This window comes from Tupaia chinensis, unplaced genomic scaffold (genome assembly GCF_000334495.1).
Source record: "Tupaia chinensis unplaced genomic scaffold, TupChi_1.0 Scaffold000527_1, whole genome shotgun sequence".
Classification (NCBI taxonomy): domain Eukaryota; kingdom Metazoa; phylum Chordata; class Mammalia; order Scandentia; family Tupaiidae; genus Tupaia; species Tupaia belangeri.
In genome coordinates, this window is record NW_006160040.1 from 1,919,104 (window position 1) to 1,941,024 (window position 21,921).

The 21,921-nt window shown below is 41.6% G+C and overlaps 1 pseudogene; it reads right to left on the reverse strand.

Annotated features, from left to right (window-relative positions):
* Positions 1–305: 305 nt before the first annotated feature.
* On the reverse strand, positions 306–1,276 carry LOC102477072 (cell division cycle-associated protein 7 pseudogene; annotated as a pseudogene).
* Positions 1,277–21,921: the final 20,645 nt, after the last annotated feature.

The window sequence follows — 21,921 nt, forward strand, 5'->3', positions numbered from 1 at the left end:
GAGGGGGTTGGAGGCAGAGGAGAAATTTCAGAGAGGCAAAGCAAATCAAGCAGTATACTCTCCATGACACTCCAGAAATGCATGTGAGTCTGAAGAGACTAACTGGACCTGTGTTTCCTATAGAACAGATTCTTAGCTCAGGTTTCAATCAGTGACAAAACTGAAAACTTTAACAAGGGAAATCTTAGAAATGAGCAGCAGGCAGTGAATCATCCAGACATTACACTTGCATTTCAAGTCTAACTTCAGACTTTTCAAGTGAGCGTGCCCATTCCCAAAGCTGTGGCACTTCTCTTAACATGCAGTCACCCACAGTATCTATCTCGCTGTCAGCAGAAATTGCAGTTGCAGACTCCACACTCAACAAGGCGGGCAGGGCCGGTTCGGGTCCATCAGCGCATTCTTGAACTCTTCGCCATAATGATTTCAAAGGCCACAGAACTGGCCCTGAACACCCCAGAAGTCTGGGTTTCTGCCATTTGTTTTGGTACCAGTAGTTTTCTGGCAGCGCTGATGACAAATCTCAGCGAGCGACTGTATGTCTTCTCTCCAAAGTTGCTGCAAATGATCTTCCTCTCTAATTTCTTCTACTGGGTGAATCACATGTGGAACAGTCATGGGTCTGACCATGTTATCTTTATTCATGTAGCTGTCCATGGAGTTCCTCGTACTCACCCACCTGTACGTATTCATTTCTTCCTCCTCCCCGGGTAAGGCACTCAGGGATGCAAGGATCTGGGACCACAGTCTGGAAAGAGGACAAACTCTCCACTCAGGGTTTCTCCTGGATGCAGCACCTGAGAATCCACACCTTCAGGGTGTCTTTAATTGTGAGCTGGGGCTTAGGGGGGAACTCCTCCAGGGAAGGAGCCAGGGAAGCTTTCTAATTCTGACATGAGTTTTACAAGCATCGCTTTGTTTTGCTTTATATTTAAAGCCCTTTTCTTCAAAAAAAATGTCATGCGTCTTTCACCCTGTGAGTCAGAATTGGAATTGATCACAGAGTTCTTGACGGCTGGGGAGGGGCTACTTTTTTGTTGGCTGCTCCTCTGGTATTTCGAGCCAGAAACGTTATGATCCCAAGAAGTCTTGAGTGTCTACACTGGCTACCCGTCCTGCAGCCTTCATGGTCTCTCCTGTTTGCAAAATTATCAGAAGCAAAGCTGTTACAACTGTCATCTGAGAATGTTGAGGTTTCCATGGAAATCGACTTCACGTATCTGAATTTCTTCAAGTTCCTTACTCTGAGATCCTTGGAGGGCCATAAAGCGAGCATGCATGCTGGTGGTGGGCACCCAGCCCGCACTTAGAGCCCAGAGGGCACAGCAGTGACACAGGCCGCCATCCCACAGAGCCTGGGAAATAAATTTTTGAATAAAATAGTTTGAATAAAATGTTTTATTCTTTTCAGTAAAAAATAATTAGCAAGCCAGGAAAATGTCAATAGCCTTTATCTTCCATTTTAAACCAGTGAAGCATAGAATTTTAATTACATTTACATATATATATGTATTTTTTTTTTTGGAGAGGTTTTTACTATAGGGCACGTGCGCTCACCAGAAAGACAGAGAGAGACAGAGAGACAGAAAGCAAGAAATCACCCCTCAGGGGGGATGGCCATGCCGCAATCCCTTCTCCCCCGTTCTCCTCTCGTGATCTTGGGCACGCACGCACATGCGTCCAGTGTGAGTGTAAGCCACCAGGTCTGGGACTCGAACCTCGGTCGACTACATGGGAGTCCAGCCACATAGCCATTATGCTAACTGCTGGTCCCCATATTTCATTTTTGATTTTATAGATTGCTCAGTTTTTAAAAGTTTATTTTTTCCTCTTGTGAGAGAGACAGGCACCCCACAAGGTTCCCAAGCCTCTATCTACCCCCAGTGCCAGCTGGCTCAGGCACGGGCAGGCACTCAGGAAAGTCCCGGGATACAAAGCTGGGTATCTCCCTGTGGGCCCAGTCGTGTTACTGTGATACCACTGCCTGGTCCCATGAATGAATTCAGTTTTAGAAGCACTTTTATTTCCATAGATCCTACTCAGTTTATAAAACTCAAATTTATTTCCTTTTTGAATTATTTATTTTTGTTACACAAGAAGTATAAAGATATTTTTAAGTGAAGAAAATTAATTTGGCCCTTCTTTCTGTAGGATGGTGCCCGATTTTTCACAGTAAAACATTGTGAACGTTCCTACCTTTATTTTAAGTGCAGAAGTAAAAATTTCCTCTGTACACAGAGATTGTTGACTCACAAGTCCTCGCTCTACTTGATGAGATAACACTCCCTCATTGAAAATCCTGTTAAACAAAATAAATATTTTCTTGGGACAGAATGCTTTGTGGTTTAGTGACTCAACTCTCTCTCAGTGCTGGAAGCTTGGGTTCTCAGCCAGCCAGCGGCACAAGAAAAAACTTGTTTTCTATTATCGCCGATCAAGAAAAATCAGTCATTTATTTCATACCCACTGTGTAAGGCTGTAGAGATAGAAGATGGGGTAGTTCTTAGCTCTCAAAGAGCCTATAATTGAACTGAGAAACTCACGTATGTTCACAGAAAACCAGAGGTGAATATTTACTGATTAACAGGAGGTTGAACCATAGAAAGTAGCCATCTTTGACTAGTTTTGACCTACAGAAATGGTATTTCCATAATGCTCAACCTCAAAGTTCAAAACCAGGTACTGTTTCTCTCCTTCATTTTGCATGTTCTCTGTCTTCCGTGCATAAAGAGCTGTGTATCCAAAGGCTTGTGCCAAGTCTAGAAATCCCAGTGGCCAACCTGGAGACAATGCGGAACCAGGGTTTTTGCCTTTGAGAGCTGGGCACTTGCTGGGCACTTGCTGGGCACTTGCTGGGCAGCCTCCTTTGTTCTGCCCTCTACTATCCTTCCTCCTAACCACATCCTCACCTTATTTGAAATACTTTCCTCTCTTCCTTTTTCTTTCTAGTCTTAGACAAAGAAAACCTCTCATTTCCCACTTCTTTTCCTTTTTCTTTTTTCCCTTTCATTCTTTTTTTTTTTTTTTGAGAGGTTTTTCGCTATAGGGCACGTGCTCTCGCCAGACAGACAGAGAGAGACATAGAGACAGAACAGCGAGAAATCACCCCCCAGAGGGGGTGATCTTGGGGATCTTGGGCACGCCCGCACACGTGCCTGGCGTGAGTTTAAGCCACCGGGTCCAAGACTTGAACTGTGGTCAACTACGTGGGAGTCCAGTGACATAGCCATTACGCCAACTACTGGCCCCCCTTTCATTCTTTTGTTCTACTATGAATCACCATCACCCAGCTGATGGCCGTAAAGTCTAAGAATGTACTTAGAGATGCATTTGTATGAAGGAAATGAAAAACTGTAAATTTTGATTTAAAATTAAAAATGATAATCAACATCTGCTAACGACAAACCCGTGGAAAGTCACATTATCTCTGAAAAATTCTTCACCATCTCTTTCTGATGGAACTCACATTTTCCTCAGTAATCTTTATTCTAAAAAAAAAAAAAAAGAGGGCCAGCAGGGGGCATGGAGGTTAAGGTCCCACGTGGCTGACCATGCACTTCAAGTCCCAGATCTGGCAGCTTGAAAATCATGCTGGGCTCATGTGTGCATGCCCAGAGTCCCAAGAGGAGAATGGGGGAGAAGGGATTGTGACATGGCCATCCTCCTCACGGACTGATTTCTTACTTTCTCTCTCTCTCTCTCTCTCTCTCTCTCTCTCTCTCACTCTCATGAGCACACACACCCTATAGTAAAAACTAAAAATGAAAAATTCTGTACTTGAGAAAAATAAATAGTATCTCAGACTATTCTATTCCTTTTTTTAAAGGCATATGGAAACAACTCTGTAATTCATAATGACATTCTTTTTCTCTTTTTCTTCTTTTTCTATTATGTATATATTTTTTTCCTATTATATATTTCTAATTTCATGGATATATATTTTATGTCCATGAAATTGAGTTTTAGGAGCTTATCTGGGAATTAAACCAGCATTTATAACATTGTATTTCTAGGATAATAAATCAGTTACCTTCAAAAAAATCTTGGAACACAACCCTTTTGTAAGTTAGGCTTTCCCTTAGTACTGACTGGACAGTTAAGGGGTAAGAAAACACATGATTTATTACAATCAACTTACTTCCTCAAGTCCTGGAGGAAGTAAGTTTTTCATTAGACCTGATGAAATTTGATAGCCAGAGATTACAAAGAGGAAAGGGGAAAGTATTTATAGGAAAACCAAGCAAAGAGATAAATAATGAAGGAAGTTGTGTATAAGGGAAGGACAAACAAACCTTTCTGTCCACGGCTGCAAGGCTGAATTTGGAGGTAGGGAAAAGCGAGGTTGGAGTAATAGAGTAATAGCGGAGTACCCTTAGGGTGGGGAATTTGAAGTTGACACTTGTCACTCGTAACCAGTATCTCTGTCGGGACAACTTTATGAAGCTGGATGGAGGGTAAGGACAGAGTGATCATCTCTTCTTATCTCTGCACCTTAGAGATTTTCATTTACGAGTGCTGAGAGGATAAATGTTAGTCAATCTAGACCCTTCACATTGTCTTCAGTCAGCAAATCTATTTCCATGGTGTGTCGCTAATATATCTGGCACTAGTGCTTCTTGTTAGAAATGATTTTTAGCTCGTTTTCTTTTGTAATATTAGCACCAGTTACAGACCCTAACTGAACTCATTCATTCAGTATATGATAATTCTAGTCATTACAAAAGAATGCTTCTAGGTTTTTAAGCAGATCTGGCCTCTTGTGGAGTTCACCTACTTGTGCTGGTGGATGGGGGATGCCAAAGATGTGATTTAGACAATTATGTATTAATTGATGATTATTTTACTTTAATCATGGAGCATGTAGCAAGTATTTGGAAATCATGTTGACCATGAAACTGACAGTTATGAAAAGAAATGTAAAAACTAGTCTCCATAAGAATTATTTTTTAAAAACTAAAGAAATATAAAGAAACCTATTCTCATATTTTAAAATAGTTTCTGTTTGTTGAGACCAGCAGAAGATGTAATGGTTATGTTGCTGGACTCCCACGTAGTTGGCTGCAGTTCCAGTCCTGGACCTGGTGGCTTAAAACACATGCCAGGTGCATGTGCACACATGCCCAAAATCCCAAGAGGAGAATGGAGGAGAAGGAATTGTGGTGTGGTCATCCTCCTGGGGATGACTTTCTGTCTCTCAGTCTCTCCAGCGAGCATATATCCCCTATAGCAAAAATCTCTCTTAAAGGGAAAAAAAAGTGTATATATATATATATACAGTTTATTTCTTTCATGAGCATGAGAGACAGAAAAAGACAAACCATGTTTAACAGGGTCCCAAGCTAAAACTCACCTCCCCTGAGCCTTTCCAGCCAGCTAGGATCCTGGGTGCATGGTCCTGGCATGATACACCAACCAGGAAACAAACTCACAATCTTCCATGTGGATCCAACAGCACTTGAGCAGCACTTTGTCTTCACCAAGTCAGCCTTCAAACGATGTCTTTAGTTTCACATTACAATCAAAAGACATTTACTGTAAGCACCCTGTATTCCATAGGAATGTTTTACAAGTAACATTTAAAGACTTAATTCTCATGTCTAGGTCTATAAGATTTACAGACCACCATATGGGAGAGTTATTGAGTAGACCTTTAAATTTATAAATTAGACCTGTGAGAAATTCGGGAGTATATAATCTGTAAGAAAAGTAGACTTGCCCCATTTCACAGTGGTTAAGTTCTGTGCAGAGGGAATCAGATTCCATATGGAAGGCTGCAGTTCAAATCCCAGCCCCAATGGCTTGAAAAACACCTTGGGCACATGTGTGCATCCCTAAGATCCTGATGGGATAGAGAAATGAGAGAAAGGATTGAGATGTGACCAACTCCTATGGTGGTAGTGGTGGGATGCTTTTTCTCTCTCTCTCTTTCGGTGTGTGTGTGTGGTGCACACACATATCCTCTGGCATTGGAAAAAGAAAAAGAGAAGTAGGTATTTGTGAGTTCTACAAATACTAAAGTGCTAAAAAAATTAAATAAGGAACAATTACATACTTTCTCTTGAAAATGCATTGTTTCTAGAATGTTTATAATGATGCAAGTATTACCAAAGCTTATGAATGCTGAAGATAATTCTCTGAATGCCTCTAAGGACTACTTTGGGCAGACAAGTTTGGTGACAGGTGTTTTTTGGGGCCCTTGAGTTTTGGAGACTCCTCTTTTTTTCTTTTTTAAAGTTTGTTTATTTATTCCATGAGCAAGAAGGAGAAAGAGAGAGGCAGAAACAGCACTCCCAACAGGGATTAATGCCTCAATCCACCCCCAAACTCAGCCATTCCCAGATCACAGGTACATCTGGCATACTCGGAGAAGTCTCCGGAGGTGAACCCGGAACTTTCCCATGTGGATCAGCCTTACAGAGTGGTGCGTTTTACAGCTGCACCACCATCTGGCCCTGAGTTTCAGAGACTCTTATTAATTGCTGGCATGAGTCGTTTTGGACTAGTGAGCTAAGGTGGGGCAAAGGTAAACAGAACAGGCAGATGATGCATATTAAAGAGACCATAAAGTCAACTTCAAAGTATGTGACATCACCAGAGACTTCTGGAAAATAATAACAGATAGACCAGCCTAGCATGTAATGGTTGTGGCTAGAAGGAGGAGGTACTTTTGAACCAAAGGTTTATATTGATATTATTTGAAGCAGTCATCAGCAGTAACAGGCTCTGCGAGCAGCTGCTCTAGACTTGGACCAAGGTGTCTTTGCCAAAAGGCCTTTGTATTCACTCGCCCAGCAAACGCTGACTGTGCCTCTGTGATGCACCAGATGGCATATGCCATGGCAGAGACAAACGGAACCACACACAGGAGCCCCTTGAGGAGCTTATTCTCCAAGATGGGAGAGTGAGCAATGATTTCCACAAAGCTAAAATATAAGGGAGCTTCAACCACTTGTGGGAAAATGAAATTAAAGTACAAATATATTTTGGTGCAAAATTTTTTTGAAATTTATGCATTTTTTTCATGATACACATTTCTAGTGAACTTGATGAAGACTTCTTGTATAGTAAAATTGCCTAGAATGTAGGGTGTATAAAGTATGTTTGCAAAAGTAGACTGAGTTCAAAAGGTGGAAGCACTTGAATATTAGAGTATAGAGAAAGAATGTAATTCTGCAGACAGTGTTAAACCATTGGACGGTTTTCAAACAAGGGCATATGCCAGGAAGAGTGATCTATTTGTAAAGTTAGAATGGGTTAGAGGCTACAGGAAAGACTCGATAGCAGAGAACACCTGGAAACTCATTAAGGTGAAGACACAATGAAGTTGAGAACTAGGACGGTGGTGGGAATGAGCAAGGGTAGGCAGGTGTCAGGCTGGTGGAATGGAGGCTATGTGTTTCATATCTATCTAACTGCCACCCCGAAGCTTTCTCCTCTAAAGGGTTTACAGTAGTTTCCATCCTTATCAATGTGAATAAGGATTGGAAAACTAAAGAAATGATAGTATATAAGAAGAGAAGCCATTACTTTACAGAAACATGCGAGAGGACTTCAAAAAGCTCATGGAAAAATGAAAAAAAAATTTTTTTTTTGGAGAGGTTTTTGCTATAGGGTGCGTGCGCTCGCTGGACAGAGACAGAGAGACAGAAAGCAAGAAATCACCCCCCGGGGGGGGGGTGGCCACGCCGCAATCCCTTCTCCTCCATTCTCCTCTTGGGATCTTGGGCATGCATGCACACGCGCCCGGCGTAAGTTTAAGCCACCGGGTCCGGGACTCGAACCGGAGTTGACTACATGGGAGTCCAGCGACATATCCATTACACTAACTGCTGGTCCCAGAAAAATGAAATTAAAGTACAAGTTTATTTTGGTGCAAAACATTTTTTTGAAATGTATGTATAATTTTTTCATAATACACATTTCCACGAACTTTTTGAAGACTCCCTTGTACATTCATAAAGTTCTTCATAATTACTAAGATTGATTTGTAATAGGCTCACATTGTCTGAAAGACAACAGGCAAAGAAAATCAAAGCTTTTCTTGGCCCTTGAGAATGAGGAATACCTCTTCCTTAGTCTCCATAGTAAGACAGAAGCTTACTCTCTTCTCAGCTTCTCTGCAGTATGTCCCACCGGGAGTTCTTACATGGCTGCATCTTGTCTTGGGACTCCAAGCAAACACAAGGACAAAGGCCCCGTGACCAGAGTCAGAGGTGGATTGGTTGAAGCAGGAGAGTCTCAGGGTGATTCCTCAGAGCTGACCCCTGGTGACTTAGGGTTGATCTCTCTACGCTTGAACCTGTACCCACAGGCTGCAGGCTTCTTCCCCCTTTCCTGTTCCATGGTAACATAACCATCAGTGCTATTGTTTTGTGTCACAGTTGATAGCAATTTAAATACTCTCTCTTTCATTATTTATTTGTTACTTAGGCGGTTGTACGGTCATTAGTTTTTCTTTGGTGAACATATATGCCATCAAAAGAAAAGCTGTATGTTCTCTTCTCTATTACTAAATCACAGAAGTTTGAATCATCTTAAAAGGAAACTTTCAGCCATCAAAAAGCTGTGTTTTAAGGCTGGCCCAGTAGCTCAGTGGTTAAGCATGCATTAGAAGCTAGATCCCACATGACTGACCATAGTTTGAATCCCCCCCGCCCCTCCAGTAACTTGAAAAATATAGCAGAGATGTGTGGTCATGCCCCAGATCCTGATGGGATAGAGAAATAGGTAAAAGGAATGTAACATGACCGTCTCAGTGCAGGGGAGGGAGGGGAGTGCTTTCTTTCTCTCTCGAGCACACGTACCCTCCAGCAATTAAAAAAATCCCTCTTTTATATTTTGACAACTGAAAACTAAACTTGTCCAACTTGAATGTTATTAAAAAAAAAAAAAAAGAGTGGAAAAAATTCCATGATCCTTGGCTCCTCTATGAGAGCATGTGCAATCACGCATGAAACATGAGCTCCTGGTAAACCCGACTCCTTGTGGCACAGGTCTCGGTGCCTCAGTTCTCCTGAGGGCTTTGGGTGATGATCCCAGGGCTGTTTGGTGTTCAGCCTCTGCTCTTCTTTATTCTTTCTCAGAATGACACTATTCTTTCCTAGACTAATAAAGCCAAACCTTGCTGAGCTCAGCGTAGTTCTGGATGAGCTTTGTAATGTGTTAATCATGTGGAGTGATCCCGAATGAGCAAACTTATCATATGAACCTGCAATGGCTTGGTTAACTTTCACAGAGGCTGTAACACCTGAAGCTTAGATTTCACAAAATGCAGGTATTCAGGCAGGGGTCCCTAGTGGTCCCTATCTTTGCTGGAGCGATGGTTTGCATTCCACTGGCCAATGATGGGGAGAAACTGAACATTTCTGCCCATGTGGCACTTGATCTTCCAGTTGTCATTTAGAACATCGGGGTGCCCAGAGAGATGGGCGCGACTGGGTAGTAGAGGCTGACTAGGCCAAGGAGTGTTACTTTTTACAAACACTACTGAAAAGGAAGAAGAGATCCATGTTCTGTGCAGCCACTAGATGGCGGAATTTCTGCATCCTATTACCATTTCCTGGCACTAAATACAATAGTCTCTAAGTACAGAAATGGGGTAGGGAGTGGGGGTACATTCCAAGACCACCTGTGAATGCCTGAAACCACGGAGAGTACCAATATCTATATAGACTATGTTTTTTTCTGTCATAAATTTAATTTATAAATCAGACACAGTAAGAGGTTAACAATAATAACTAATAATAAAATAGAACAACTGTAACAATATACTATTGTATAATTATGTGAATGCAGTCCCTCTCTCTCTCTTTCAAAATATCTTATTGTACTGTACTGTGGGTAACTGAGATTATAAATGAAACTGCAGATAAGGGGGACTTCTGTACTTGTTTTAATGATGTACTAATCCTTATATCGGTAAAACTTTGAGAATGTTTTGGGTTTTTAATACTTGAACGTGCATAGGAAACTATATTCATTTCCTATCCAGTTGGGGATTTTGTGGTCATAAAATTCATCTGGGAATTATGGGCCAACTTGTGGCCTGGTGGTTTGGGGTGGCTGGAGCCCACATAGCCAACTATAAGGTTTGTGTCTCTGGCCTCATGGTTTGGGAGGCATCCCAGGCACGTGTGCATGTGTGTCCAAGAACCTGAGGTGGGGGGAGAGATGGAGGAGAGGGAATTGCTCTGTGACCACACGCCATGGAGGGTGCTTTCATACCCCCACTCCATGTGTCTCACGAGTACACATGCCTCCTGGCAAAAATTTTAAGAATAAAAATGAAATTAATCTCTGAGCCAGGAGTCAGGTGAGTTCTCTACTCCTAACTCTGCGAGTAATTTGCCACATGACCTTGAACAGTGAATGTTTCTGGACCTCAATGAACTCAGCTGCAAAACGAGATGGTTGGGTCACTAGATTTTCACTGTGATATCTTCCAACTCAGACATTCTCAGTTCTATAACATTTCTTACTGAAGCCTGATAAATATGCTAATACCTCATTAATTGTTACTCAGGAGAAGTTAACTGACATCATATGCATAATCAAGACAGTTAATCCTTATTGAGTACTTATTACGTGCCAGTACTAGGCTAAGCATTTCATAAGCATTACCTTATTTGGTTCTTAGGACAACCTGATTATTACCCCCATTTTGCATATGAAGAAACTGAGCCATAGAGAAGTTATGTATCTAGCCCGGGCTCACAGGGCTAATGGCCAGGCTTGTCTGACTCTGAAATCCACACGTATATGGTGCTAAATTCTATTCTTTGTTCAGCTAGAATAACATGTTCGAAGACAACCTTGCTTTTGAAAGAAAAATCCTTTCTGCAAATCCCAAAGCCTTGGTCTTCCAAGGGAAGTAGCCTTGAGGGCATTTTTCCTGGAGATGCTACAGATATATTTTTTTAATTATTTCTTTTTATTCGTTGTTATTTAGTATTGTTGTTTTTTACTTTATTTATTTATTTATTTTTGGAGAGGTTTTTGCTATAGGGCACATGCGCTCGCCAGACAGACAGAGAGACAGAAGCGAGAAATCACCCCCCAGGGGAGATGGTCACGCCGCAATCCCTTCTCCTCCATTCTCCTCTCTGGATCTTGGGCACACACACACAGGCGCCCGGTGTGAGTTTAAGCCACCAAGTCTGGGACTCGAACCGTGGTCAACTACATGGAAGTCCAGCTACATAACCATTACACCAACTGCTGGTCCTGTTGATATTATTATTATTTTTAAATTTAGCCAGAGAGAGACAGAGCGAGAAAGGAAAAGTGAGAAAAGCATGTCACCAGATCTGGGACTCAATCTGTGGTCAACCATGTAAGAGTCCAGCATCTTAACCACCACACCACCTGCCTGCCCCAAGATGGTACCGATTAGGTGCCTCTTTGTGAGCTGGGTTTAAACGCCTGGCTCTCCTTGCCCCACACATGGTAACCAGCACACTCAGTGCTTTGTCAGCTACATGGGTTCTCAGTGACAGGGGCTCTTCAAATCCGCAGTCAGTGACTGCACCAGCTAATCAATGGTGGCCTTTTTAGGTCTAGAATTACCTGATGGTCTGTGTCCATAATTTAACATGGAGTCTAATATTAGCTGGACAGAGACTGCACAGTAAATGGGCATTCTACCATTTAGCGGTGGTAGTAAAGAAATACCATGCATACTGTTAGTGCTGTTCGTTAGTGAGTTAAATTTCACCTGCTTTGAGTTAGGAAACTTACGTAGCCTTACAACCAAAGCCTCACTTCAAAAGAGGGCTTCTATTGTATTATGTGTCTGATGCTTTAAGCTCGTACAAGGAAACACTTCAGCACAGACCGAGGCGCTTTTGATGGACTTTCAAGTCACAGAGCTGAGGCCCCGTGGAACACACTAGTAATTCTTTAGTTAGACAATAGATGGCAGTACAGCTTCAAGTAGTACCCTGCGGTTAAAATGAACATCAGTCTTTATGCCACATTTTATTAGTTTACATGGTCATTATCTCAGAAGCAAGAATTATTGGATAAAGAAACCCATTTAACTTGCTTTAAAATGCTCGAGGAACAACTTGATGGGGTAGGCCAGCATTAGGAAAACCTTAGGTGAAGCTTAACGATGCTCAAGCTTCAAGGCTATTTCCGAAGCTTCAGAGGAGTCCCTAGCACTGCAAATTTTGAAAAACACAGGTTATTTTGTTTTTTTTTTTTTTTTTTTTTTTTTTTTTTTTTTGAGAGGTTTTTGCTATAGGGCGCGTGTGCTCGCCAGACAGACAGAGAGAGACAGAGAGATACAAAGCAGGACATCACCCCCCCAGGGAGGGTGGCCACGCCGCAATCCCTTCTCCTCCATTCTCCTCTCGGGATCTTGGGCACGCACGCACACGTGCCCAGCGTGAGTTTAAGCCACCGGGTCCGGGACGCGAACCGTGGTCGACTACGTGGGAGTCCAGCGACATAGCCATTATGCTAACTGCTGGTCCCTGTTTTCATTTTCTTAAAGAGGCCCCCCTTACCCTCGTATCATATAAGCCTCAGGTCTCTGAAAGCTTGGATTTGTCTGACCGTATCTATGTTGCTCTTTTAACTTAGGAAAGGGGAGACTTTGATCTTGCCATTACTAATTTTGTTACCAACTTAATCTTCAGGGAGAAGGGCAATCTGTTTTTTAAAAGTAAGCCAAATAAAAAGGAAACATAAAGAATAATAGAATGAGCTGACAAATGGTCCACGTACTTAAGAGTCTGAGTAAAAAACACTGAAACTCTCTCACTCTGGCAGCATAATATCTGCTGAAAAAGAAAAAAGGGGGAAATAAAGAAGATTATAATTAACAAGTTAATAAGTTCCTCTCTGCTCGATTGAGGCCAGTATGGCAGCTTTGGGGGGATTTTATTTCATTAACCCCAGAATAAGTGGTTTATTAAGTGACCAGTAGTGACTATTCACAAAGGATACTGTGCTTCCGTATAGAAGTCTCCAGTTTTTCACAGGGAGTCAAACTTAGCATCTCTCTCTCTCTTTTTAAAAATACTATTTTTAATTTAACTTAATTTTTTTATTCTTTAAAAAATTATTTATTTTATTTATTCATTCATTTATTTTAATTTGACCAGAGAAAGACACATAGAGAGAGAGAAGGAAAGTAAGAAAACAAGCCACCAGGCCCAGGACTAGAACCGTGGTAAGCCACATGGGAGTGTCCAGCACCTTAACCACCACACCACCTGCTGGTCCCCAATTTAATTTAATTTTTAAAGAACTATTTACTTAAATTTATTATTATTATTATTTTTTAAATTTGCTGTAGGACACATATGCTCACTGGAGAGAGAGAGAAAGGGAAAGTGAAAACAAGCCTCTAGGTCCTGGACTCAAAAATTAACATACTTTCCAGTTGACCTTTCCTATTGCAAATATTTATTTATATTTACTTATTTATGTATTTTAGGTTTTGCCATAGGGCACGTTTGCTCACCAGAGATAGAGAAAGGAAAGGTGAGAGATCATCCTCTAGGGGAGATAGCCTCACAGCAATCCCTTCTCTCAGGATCTTGGGCATGCATGCCACAATGCGTTTTCAAGCCACTGGGTCCAAGACTGGGACCATGGTTGTCCATGTGGGAATCCAGCACCCAACTACCACATCACCTACTGGCCCCAAATATTTATAAAGGTTTCCTTTTATGCTAGTTTCATATGTAGCTGTTGTTCAGAATTGAAAATATAGGGGTGCTTCAAAACATTCATGGAAAAATTTGTTTATTATGGTGCAAAAATTTTTGAAATCTCTGCATAATTTTTTCAAAATATGCATTTTTCTATGAACTTTTTGAAGACTCCTCGTGTTGCTGCCCATTTGATAAGCCACTGTGTCTGCTTGACATTAATGTCCCTGAGGCAGAGAATAGGTTGTTCATCTGTGTACTTTGATATGTGATATATAGTGGGAGACCTAAAAAACGCTGAAGGAATTGTGCTAAGCATTGTTAAACTTTGCACCCAGAGACCCTGCAGTGTGATTCCAAGCCCATCATTTCCATGCAATATATTGTGAAGGTTGTGTTTCAGGAGGCAAGTTTGTCCAGTAAGTTTGCAGTGAGTAGAAGTTTGGTGACTGACACCAGAGAGGAAGTAGAAGGTGCTGGCGGGGATAGACTGAGCATCAGGCTGCGTGAGAAGCTGCCCAAAGCCGAGCTCTGCTTGGAAAGCACTCCCAACCCAAGCTCCCCATGGCCTTGCCTCACCCCTCAACCAAGTGCCAGAGCACATCCCGGGAAATAATAGCATCTGTGGCCAGGAGCACAGCAGCACTGCCTGGATCTGGGTCACCAGCAAAGGGAAGCCAGCCAACACCTCCTCCGCCCCCTGCCTTTAAAGGGAGCAGAGGTTACTGGGAGTGCCACTAACACCCAGCATTTCCTGTTTCAGAGTTAGGGTAGAGCAAGGACCTTCCTTGGAACTACGGAATACTCCACCCCCTCCTCTGGCCACGGATCCACTAAACCAGCCCCCAGTGCCATGTGTATTCTGCTGTCCCAGAGATCATGACCCCGAGCATGTAGAAGTGACCCTTGGACAGCATGCAAAGTCGTGTTAGTTTATCCCCCAAGTCAAGAGGGCAGCAGGCTTGGGTTCAACACACTATGAGGCCCAAACCACAGAAGTTCCAGCTTTTGACAGCTCAGATTTGGGCATCAGTGTATACATCGAGTCTACCTCTACTAAACTGTACTAAGTATTAGGAAGATGTTTCGAGATAAAGTTAGGGCGGTGACAGAACACACACCAAGAAAGGACTACACACCTTTTCAGTGATAAGGTACTTTTCTGTTGTCACCTATATTCTCTTCAACTGTGTCCTCTCCTTTTATATACGTTGTCTTTTTGTCTTTAAGTTCCTATAGAGAGATTTTCCTCCAAGAGAAACTTCAGCACTCTTTCAGAGGGTAGACACGCATTTTTATACAAGTTCATATATGGCATAAAATGTTGCAAGAAGGAAACTGTTCAGAGCAGTGTTTGTGCAGAATGAAACTATGGTGCAGCCAGAGAAATTCTTTTTCATTTTGATTCCCTTATATAAATTATTTTACTGCGTTTAAGTATTACTTTAATAGTAAAAAATTGAAGGGAAGGGGAAAAAAAAAGTCCCCACTCTTTTTCTCCTAATTGAACTCCGGATGTTTTTAGGTGCCTACTCTCTGCACAGCAGTGTCCTTTAGTTCCCAGCCAAAAAGGGTTAGTTCCGGTCATTGGTTTGAAATAGGCACGAGATGCAATGAAAAGGCTGCTAGGTGGTTTCTAGGAAAGATCTCCTCACTTCTAAGTGAAATACACAGAAAGAGTCTTTTCCTCCTCTAGAATTATGAGACTTTCATGTTATATCCAGAACTGCAGCTGCCACTAAATTCAGGAGCAACGGAATAAATCGATTTCACTAACTCAATACGCTTCTCTTATTTTATTTTTTCTTGACAAGGGATGCATGCACTCACCAGAAAGAGAGAGAGAGAGAATGAGAGAGAAAGCACCCCACAGTGAGGTGTGGTCACTCTGCAATCCTTTTTCTCATTTCTTCATCTCATCAGCATTTTGAGCATGCACACACATGTGCCTGGCGTGTTTTTCAGCCACAGGGGCTGGAATTCAAATGTGCTAGGCCGCCAGCTCCCTGTGTACAGCGCTACCTCACCACCCTGTGGCCAGTCCCACCCCTTTGATTTTACATGTGATCATGATTTTTTTTTTAATCAGGCTTCTGTTACTTGCGGGCAAATGGATCATAAATTATAAGTGGGGATTGGCTCACAAGCAAAATATATTGAAAAAGCACCTTGCCAACTTTTAATCATACAATACAGAAGTATCTAGGAGGAAAAGATAATTCTTTGTTTGGGTCCAGCTTCCAACAATGTAAAGCACCAGAAGCACAAGAAAACTGCTTGGTGTCTCTGCAGTCTCCAGTTATTCAATGGGCATGTATACTTCTCTCAAGAAAAAAGAATCCTTAAAGGTGGCCATCCCCCTATCCATTTCTGATCTACTGTTAGAATGTGTAAGTCCACAGTGGTTGGAATAAAAGTTCTAAGAGTCCACTCTTGCCTGCTGCTCCTCTTGATTTATTGTGAACTTGACAACCAATGTAAGCACTGTGGCTTAGGATTCGTGGAACAATTGGTAAAAATAGTTCTTTATGCAAAGACACATCCATCAAAAGACTGGTCAATGAAACGGTACTTTTTCATTGTTACCTAAATTCTCTGAGCTAACCATGTTTCTCTACCCTTTCATATATAGTATCTTTAAATCCTGAGGCGAGATTTTGCTCAAAGGGAAACTTCAGCTCTCTTTGAGAGGGTAGAAATGCATTTGTATGTGTGTTTATGTAAGGGATAAAATGGTCCAAGAAGAAAGGCATTCAGTGTGGTGTCTATGCAGAATGAAATTGTACTGCTTAAATTATTTTTACTATGTCCAGGTATTATATTTATAGTACAAAACTGGAAGGAAGAAAAAGAGAAATGTATTGCTGCAAATACACCTTCACATTTTCTGTAATACAAAGAATAATGCTTTTCCCTTTTTTTCCTTTTCTTCTTCTTCTTCTTCTTCTTTTTTTTTTTTTTTTTGCCATAGAGTGCATGAGTGAGCTCACTGGAGAGAGGCAGAGAAAGAGAGGGAAAGTGCGAAATCACCCCCTCGGGGGATGGAAAGTTGCAATCTCTTCTCCTCCATTCTCCTCTCAGGATTTTGGGCACACACACACACATATACACCCAGCATGATTTTGAAGTTGCTTGGTCCAGGACTTGAACTGTAGTTGGCAATGTGAGAGTCCAGACCCTTAACCACCACACGCACATAATAATTGTACACGTTTATGGGGGTACAGTGTGATTTTTTTCAGTGTATTAATACAACGTGTAATTAAATCAGAGTATTTAGCATACTTGTTGTCTCAAATGTTTAACTTTATTTTGGGAAGCTCTAGAATCTTCTCTCTCTCTTTTTTTTTTTAGAGGTTTTTGCTATAGGGCATGTGCGCTCACCAGACAGACAGAGAAAGAGAGACAGAGAGACAGAGAGACAGAAAGCAAGAAATCACCCCCCGGGGGGATGGCCACACCACAATCCCTTCTCCTCCGTTCTCCTCTCGGGATCTTGGGCATGCACACACATGCGCCCGGCGTGAGTTTTAAGCCACTGGGTCCGTATGTGAACCACAGTTGACTACATGGGAGTCCAGTGATGTAGCCATTGCGCTAACTGCTGGTCCCTAGAATCTTCTCTTTTAGCTACTTTTAAATATTTAATAAACTATTATTAGCTGTAGTTACCTTACTGTCCCATAGAAAATTCTAACATATTCCACTTATCTAATGTAATTTTGTATTGTTAACCAACATCTCCTTAACGAAGTCTTTAGTAATCACTATTCTAGTTTGTACTTCCATAAGATAAACTTTTTTAGTTTCCAGGTATGAGCAAAAAATTGCAATCTTTCATTTTCCATGCCTGGTTTATTCCACTTAACATGTCTTTCATGCTTGTCATGTTGCCTTGATGACAGAATTTTAAAGCATAATGTTTTCTTTTTTTTTTTTTTACCCTTCTATTAATGATAGAGTATATGTATATGCATATGCATATGAGAGTGAGGAGGAAAGAGAGAGAGGAAAAGAAGCACCCTCTACAGGATCTGGTCATGCCACAACCCCCTCCAGTCCAGCCTATCGCATCTCAGCACTTGCATGGGTGCTCAGGGTGTTTCAGGCCAGCTGGGCCAAGGATTCAAGCCATGGTCATCATGTAGGATTCAGCTTCCTTGAGCAGCACATCACCACTGCACCACAGAGCCTCTGCCCCTAAAGAATAATAATCATGATGTTTGTGAAAACAAAAATGTGCCCAGTAGAGTTCCCCAAATTATGTCCATGCATGTATCTCCTGCCGATATGACCATATTGATTTCTAGCTTCCTGCCCCGCTGGAGTGTTAGTACTCACTCTTATTTACCTTTTTGTCCTTTGCACATTGTAAACATTCCACGAAATGCTCTATTTCTTCTGTAAAATAATTGAGACCTTGGATTTTTAGTTCTCTTTCTACTTCATTGGCATTCTTCATTCAAAGCCTGTCCCAGGCAGCAGACATGTCCTCTATGGAGCCGACCCACTGACCTCTCACTCTGGTGTCTTTTTCCCAGCCTTCATTATATGTTAGAAAATTTATTGACCCTTGTATCAATTCTGGTACTCGACTGCAGATAACAGAGTGGCCAACACAAAATGGCCTAAACAATAGGGCATGGATGACCTAACACAAGAATGCCAAGGATAAGGCAGGTCTGCAGTTAGTTCACCCAGCTGCCCAATAGTGTATATGAAGACTCAGGTCACCCTCAGTTCTGACCTGCTTTCTCCTCAGTCTATTCTCCTACTAAACCCACCAGTGGTCCCAAGATGGCTATCATATTTATCATATACAGGTATGACACTGGCCTGCAGAGAACAGGGCCCATTTCTTCCTATAAACCTTGGGCTGGGCCCATAATGCAGTACTTAAACACTATGCATTGGGAGCTGGATCCCACATGGCTAACTGCAGTTCAAATCCTGGCCTCAGTGGCTCAAAAAACATGCTGGGCATGTGTGCATGTATGTTCCAGATCTTGAAGGGATGGAGGAAAGAGGCTGGTGGAGTGACCACACCCTACTAGAGACTTTTTTCCCCCTCTCATTCATGTGTGCATGTACCCTCAAGCAAAGAGGGAGAGAGAGAGAGAGAGAGAGATCTTTTCCTGATTTCTTTAGGAGATGCCCCTCACATCTCATTGGTTAAAATTGCTCCAGATAAGTAGGGCAAAGTCTAAACACTTTAGAGGTTCAGGAAGACATCAATCAATGTAGTAATTTCAGCAAGAGAAATATGTATGGGCACATGCCTAAATTAATTACTGGTGACAGAAATGGGACACCAGGATTAGACTGATCATGACGGACTACTGGGATTGAAAGCAGCATCCTCTGAGGCACATGGAAAAGTGGAAATCTGAACAAACTCTGAGTTACCAGCAAAGAATATGGGGCATGGGTGATAAATATGATCATCCTGAGAACATTTCCTTTTCTTGGCATAACCTACATCCTTCCCCTAACCAGGACTCGGTTCCCACTTTATTTACGATGTTCAGGGAACATACAAATTTTCTTTTGTTATTTGTTAAGATCAATGACAGTAGGACAACCAAAAAACTGCTAAATGAAATTGGGTTGCTTTCATGCCAAAATTGTCTATCCACCTTATTATTTGTCTACTTCGTTTTCTGACTAGTTAAAAAAATATTCAGTTAACCACATGGTGAAGCCAGCAAGGTTTGTTCATTGGCGAGTTACAAATGAGAGTGTATTATGAGAGTATAGATTATCTACAGGGCTGTGCAGAGTTTGAAGAACAAGTCGTTATTTTGGCTGATTAGAAATATACATAGAGAAATATGCTTCTCAAGTTTTCGGTGTTCTCGAGAGCTTATTGACATGACTGTGTTTGTACTCCTTACAGAGCTTCAGAAATCCTGGATGGAAGCCACATGGCTCGAGGGTCCCAGGAATTTATATTGCACTGTGGGGAATCCCAGTTCTTCCACACCACTGGCGAGGTGCCTAGTCCTTCCTCTGTGGAGTCTGGAATGTTTAAAAAGGTAATGCTTCACTTCCAATATTTAGCTCCCAAGAATAAACACTATAAAGAATTAATGAGGCCGGCAGGTGGTGTGGTGGATAAAGGCTCTGGATTCTCCTATGGCCAACCACAGTTCGAGTCTCAGACCTAGTGGCTTGTTTTTTCACTTTCCTTTTCTTCCTCTCTCTGTCTCTGTCTGGTCAAAATAAAAAATAATAATAACAAATGGAATCAAATAAGTAATTCTTTTTTTGGGGGGGGAGAGGTTTTCGCTATAGGGCATGTGCACTCACCAGAAAGACAGAGAGAGACAGAGAGACAGAAAGCGAGAAATCACCCCCCCAGGGGGGATGGCCTCGCCGCAATCCCTTCTCCTCCATTCTCCGCTCCGGATCTTGGGCACGCACGCACACACGCCCGGCGTGAGTTTAAGCCGCCAGGTCCGGGACTCGAACCATGGTCAACTACATGGGAGTCCAGCGACATAGCCATTATGCCAACTGCTGGTCCCCAAATAAATAATTATTTTTTAAAAAAAGAATTAAAGCACTGTAGCGTGGACATGGAGAAAGGGGCACTCTCATGCACTGTTGGTGGGAATGTGGAAAATGGTATGGATATTCCTCCAAATTTAAAAATAGAATTATCTTTTGATCTGATAATTCCACTTTTGTGTATACATCCACATATTAAATCTATATCATGTGTAATATAATAATTATATTTAATAAGATAGGATAATGTATTACACAGTTTATTTACATATAAATATTAATATATATATGTAATATTTGTAATATATAAGAGGACTTCAAAAAATTTATGGAAAATGGAATTAAAAGACAAAATTTTGGGGGCTAGCAGATGGCATGGTGGTTAAGGGCACTGGACTCCCACATGGCTGACTGCAGTTCAAGTGCTGGACCTGGTGACTTGCTTTCTCACTTTCTCTCTTTCTCTCTCTTTCTCTCTGTCCCTCTCTGGTCAAATTAAAATAAATAAATAAAGTTAAATAAAGTAATTCTTTAAAATTTTTTTAATTTAAAAGAGAACATTTTTAATGATTTGTTTTTCAACATAAATTCCATCAAATTCAAGACACTTTTGTAAGTAGTTAAACCAGCCATTTAGGTCATCCGTAAGGAACCAAGGATCCTGACAATTTAACCATGTCAATGCACTTCTTTTGTTTGTTTTTACATCATTAACTGAAGGAAAAAATGGGTGCCCTTTAAAGACTTTTTAAGGAGCCAGCAGGTTGCGTGGTGGTTAGGGGCACTGAACTTCCACATGGCCGACTGGGGTTCAAGTCCTAGACCTGGTGGTCTGCTCTTTCTCTCTCTCTGTCTCACTCTCTATTCCTCTCTGGCCAAATTTAAATAAATAAATAAATAATAAAGTTTAAAAAAAAAGATTAGGAAACAAGGGCCAGTAAGTGGCATAGTGGTTAAGGTGCTGGACTCTCACATGGCCGAGCGTGATTTGATTCCCAGACCTCGTGACTTTCTTTTTCACGGTCTCTCTCTCGATCATGCATGCCCTGTAGCAAATCAAAACATAACAATAATGATAAATAAAATTAAAAAAAATAAATTCTTTTAAAAAATTTAGGAAACTGGGAACCAGCAGTTGGCATGATGGCTATGTCGCTGGACTCCCACGTAGTCGACTGCGGTTCGCCTCCCAGACCCGGTGGCTTGAAACTCACGCCGGGTGCGTGTGTGTGCATGCCCAGAATCCCGAGGGGAGAATGGAGGAGAAGGGATTGCGGCGTGACCATCCCCTCTGGGGGGTGATTTCTCACTTTCTGTCTCTATGTATCTCTTTGTCTGTCTGGCGAGCGCACGCACCCTATTGCAAAAACCTCTCAAAAAAAAAATTTTAGGAAACAAATAAGTCAGAAGGAGCCAAATCAGGACCATAAAGTGATGCTTAATAATTTCCTAGTGAAACACTAACAAAATTGCTCTTGCTTGATGAGGGGGATGAGAAGGGGCATTGCCTTCATGGAGAAGGGATCTCTGGTTGCATTCTTCCAGGTGTTTTTCTGCTAAAGCTTTGGTTAACTTTCTCAAAATAGTCTCATAATGAGCAGATGTCCAGCGACAGTATTGTCTTTTGAAGACAGAGGTGTAATTTAAGTGATACTGTGATTAAAGTTAAATCAAAATATTAACACTTTTGGGATGCGTGTATAGTAATGTTTCTCTGATTTGCTGGAGTCTATACCAGTCCTGACTACAT